Source organism: Coffea eugenioides, chromosome 6, assembly GCF_003713205.1.
Source record: "Coffea eugenioides isolate CCC68of chromosome 6, Ceug_1.0, whole genome shotgun sequence".
NCBI classification, from domain to species: domain Eukaryota; kingdom Viridiplantae; phylum Streptophyta; class Magnoliopsida; order Gentianales; family Rubiaceae; genus Coffea; species Coffea eugenioides.
The window spans coordinates 45,194,170-45,198,964 of record NC_040040.1 but is presented as its reverse complement, the minus strand read 5'-3'; the positions used below and the strand labels follow the sequence as shown (position 1 = coordinate 45,198,964).

General features: G+C 32.2%; 1 pseudogene; it reads right to left on the bottom strand.

The window, feature by feature from the left end:
- Positions 1-573: 573 nt before the first annotated feature.
- LOC113775551 lies at positions 574-4,403 on the bottom strand (annotated as a pseudogene).
- Between the last annotated feature and the right edge of the window lie 392 nt (positions 4,404-4,795).

Here is a 4,795-nt window from a genome sequence, read left to right as displayed (position 1 = left end):
CACTGCTGTGAGTTAGTTGTAATGTCTTAAAAAATAATAAAAATTGTAAAACTCAACATATCTTTTAAGAATCCCTGCAGGAGGTCGATGTAAAATGCCCAAGATTATTGAAGTGGGAGAAGAAACTAATAGATCTTGACGCTTTGGTCTAAACAACCAAATAGTAGAAAGATCAGACCTTCATAAAACTTGTGTAACATATATACACACAAGAGAGACAAAGAAAGATCATTCAAAAACCAAAGCACGTTATTTATTCGAATCATCTTCTTGAAAGGGAAGTAAATTACAGACTAATTACCGCAGTAGAAAAAAAAACTTGACAAGAAGAAAGTTAATTTCAGTGTGTTTGGATAGAAGATTATTTGAAATAATTTTTTGAAAATATATTATAGCACTTTTTTTTTATATGACATATGTGAAATGAAAATATGATTGAAAAAAAAATAAAAAGATAATTGAAAATTTTATTTACGATACAATCAAATAAAATTTTCCAAATAATGAGCTATCCAAAGGTCACTATTTGCAAGAATAATGAATAGCTGCAATTGGATAATTCACAATGCTGAGCCTCATTCTTTCTCTTCACTTGCTCATAGGGCAATCTGGATCATTTTAAAGCTGCAATTGCAGTTTGGATTTTTATCTTCACATCTTTTTCTTCCTCATTAGCCTGTAAAAGGTGAAAGGAAAAGAGAATATCTGATAATTAGTATTAGCAGAAATATATACATATATATATATATATATATATATAGAGAGAGAGAGAGAAAGAGAGAGAGAAGCAGTACTGCTGATAGCAGTAGATCGAAGAATCCTAATGTCTTTTATTTTCGTATAGTAACACTGAAGAAATAAAATTTTTTTTTCCAAATGCGCACGTTTGTCTCCATATTTCAGCTGAAGATTTCACTGATACTCTTGCACATCACGCATTAAAAAGCCTGGACTACAGTTAGAAAGAAATACTTATATTATTTAACGATTTGTTCGACAATTGTTTTTATTTTTCATTTACTCTCCCATTTCTCTTCATACCATTTCTATTTTCAACTGCCAATTGCAGAATTTGAACTCTGAAAATGATAGCGGGCCTTAATAGAGGCTTATAAAGAAGGCTCTCAAGCGTATTTCTTAAATATAAAATTAAAGCTAAGAAAGTGTCTACATGCAAGACATTATGTTAGTGAATTTTAGGTGAAAATTAATTACACAAAAAATGCCCACTGGACGAAAAATCCTTTTACAACTACCATTTCAAAACATTTAATACAAAAGTTATTTTGCATAAGTTTACATAAAATGGTTTGATATTAACATTCCCCTTATATATATTTTTTCTTGTTCTGTAATTAATATAATAATTAGGTTAGTATAAGTATTCTGCCTGACGTGATAGGTGCAGGAGACATGGGATAAGGTTGAAATCCTCACAAGTCACAAATATTAAATGTGTTTGGCATTCGCCATGCCATGCACCTGCTGTTTGACCATATTAAATAACGAAATGGAAAGAAAGCGGTACAGTTTTCTTCTTGCTAGACATCAGGAACAGGGGAGAAATCGCTCCCTAGGAAACACTTGGATATTCAGATAATTAATAACACCAATCGCCATTGAGGAGGCCATAAATTAGCACGAAATTTTAAAAAGGACAGGTGGTTAAAAATTGTGAAGGGTATTGTGATCATTAAATTAAAAAAAAAAATTGAATTGAAGAATACAGGTGGACCCATGTGTCATTTTAAATCTTCTTTATCAATTATAAAATTCGCAAATTACTTCTCTCATTTTTAGTATTGTTTTCATACTCTCAAATCACCTGTAGTTAATTTTTTTGTATGATATTCATTAAGAGAAAAGGAAAAATCGTTTAAAACGTTTTCCACATTTCATCAAATAAGTTTTTTCGTCCTTCCCTATTAAAATAGTAAATTTACTTCCATTACAAAATTAAATCGGTAAAATTTGGTTCCAACCTAAATTTTCAACCACTTTTTATCCTGAATCTATCACATAATCTCATATAGTCACTTTTTTAGGAAGAAGGGTAGATTTCGTTTTTACCATTAAAGGGGTGGAATTTAACATTTTTGTATATAAAAAAAACTGTATGGATCACGTAGTGATTTCAGGCTAAAAAGTGGTCGCAAATTTATATTGGAACCAAATTTTTTAATTTTAATTTGTAAGAGACATAAATTTACTGTTTTAAAAGTAAAGGACCAAAATATTCTTTGACGAAATGTGATTGATATTTTCAATGATTTTTCCTAATAATATATTTTAAAGGTTATTACCGCTACGGCTAGTGTTTTGAAAACAACACTGGATTGGTGCTTGAACCTTGAACTCATCATGATATCGGTCCGGTTGACTAATCAACTCGAAAAGTTATTTAAACCAGCCAGATTCAGTTAAAAACTGGTCGAACATGTTAAAACCGACAGGTAATCAGACTTTTGACCAGGCTAAAAATTTCCGTCGGTTTGGACGTGAGTCCAAGACCTAACAGAAAACTCCAAAAAGGTAACAAAAGTTCTTTGTTGCTTCCAGAAAAATACAAAAATTTTGGTTCTCTATTTCTTGAGTAGGACCAAGTTTTATCAAAGAACCAAGTATTACGTACTGTGTTAAGATTTGTCCATCTCTTAGGGGTCTAAATTTGCAATTTCTGGAAAAAAAATTGCATCCAACTTTTATCATTTTTATAGAAAAGAAACAACAAGTTGACAATTTATCATTAGTTTTGTGCTTTTATTAAGATTGTTTGTATCATTCCTAGAGAACAAAATTTGCATGGTAACGTCATCGTACAAAGTCATATCCTCCGTACCTACACTTCTGGTAAGACATTGCAATCTATGCTTTCTTGCCGTATTCTCAGATAATGCTACATCTTTGCACAAAATAAAAAGAAAAAAAAATAGGGAGAAAAAAAGAGTAGGGTCTAATGACTTTAATGACTTTCTCTTAGATGGGACTAGATTGCAAAATTGTTTGCACCCTCCAAAATTAATTTTTTTCTCGATAAAATATTACTTGATCTTTATTACTTTATTCTTGAAATATCTCCCTTTGGGAGCATAAACTTCAGATTTACAACGGAAAAAAAAATGAATTAAGGGAAAGAAAAATGTACCTCTAAGAATAATGTCTTTAGAAGGCTGTCGGAAAATGCAATGATGTTGGCTGTAATGATTTTGAGATTCAAGGATTCAAAAACTTCACAGATCTTCACCATTGTATCCGTTCTTTTACTGCATGTGAGGCTAACTACAATAGTCTTCTCTCCCATGTGAGATACACTAAACTGTAAATTGATTTTTGAAGGGTCCATATATCAATGACCTAAAGACAAATAATAACTCACATATATCTAGAACAAAAAATGAATAAATCGAAAACATGGGATTGTCTTGTAGTTAATTAAAATCTTATGGACCCCATTAATAAAAACAAATGACAGTGGGGGAGAAAGAGAGAGACGGAGAGAAGAATAAAGTCATAAACCAACCTCAAGAACTTCAATGGGAGATGATCTAGACTCTGAAGAATCACAGGTCTGCTCAAATCTTGATCTCTTTGGCTTGGAATTATAGCTTATTTCTTGATCAAAATCTGGAAATATCCCCTTCTTTGACTCCAATTCTGATATTTCAGCTTGAATCATTCTCTCTTGATTATGCAATTCTTGTATGTAGCCTATGGCATCCTTAATAATGGAAGCCTTGTCCATCTGATCAACCATCAATTCATGATTCATTTTTAGTTTATTCCTAGTGGTGGCAATCATTAAAAAAAAAAAAGCAATTTTGGCAATATATATCATAGGGATCCTGAGTCTTCAGTCCTCACCTTACTGATATTGGGGACTACAGCTCTAAGTGCATGGAGCGTTTCAGTCAGTTTCTTCCTCCTCTTCCTCTCCGACTCGATGTTCTTTGATGCTGCTGATGATTGTGCTCCGTCAGGAGAGCTTGAATCATAAAATGAAAATGATTCATCAAAATTCCTACACAAGACACCGTTTCAACTAATTAATCAATCCGGCTCATCATTCATTGCTAAGTTTTTATTTAAATAAATAATTGCTCGGGAACGATAAAAATCAAAGTCATCAAAATACTATCAAACGTCTAAACAAGAGTTGGGGAAAGTAAGCATGAAAGGATGAGAATGGAACTCTTGTAACCAAAAAATTTACCTTCCTAGTTGTTCAGTTTGGAGGATCATATTTTCCCAATAATCATTGTATACAACATCTTTGTCATCCATGGTTTCTTCTTTCTTTCTTTCTCGTTTGGCTACAAGGAAGGTTTCTCCTGTCTTTCTCTCTCCTTTGGCTATAAGGAAGAAGAAGAAAGATGGACCTTGGAAGAAAGTGATGAATGATATTGAGATGGTGAAACAAAGCACACCAATGAGGAGAGGTATTTATACAACATACTATTCACCAGTCCATTTCTTCTAAAAGACTTTCAATAACATGACATGTGTGATTTTCTAAGGATTTTAAATTATTTTACTCTTTAATTAATTCAATTAATATTATCTAATACTTCCTCCATCGTACTAAAAGATTATGCTTTTCTTTTGGATCTGTCTCAAAATTAGCGTCACTTATCCAAAGAGGCAATAAAAACTTGGGATAATTGCAGAAACCTCCCCTGAAATTTCTGACATTTGCACTGACCTCCCCTCTAGGTTTAGAAATTGCATTCACCTCCCCTGAATAGTAACAATTCGTTGCAGAAACCTCCCTGACAGTTTGATGTCCCATTAAAAAATT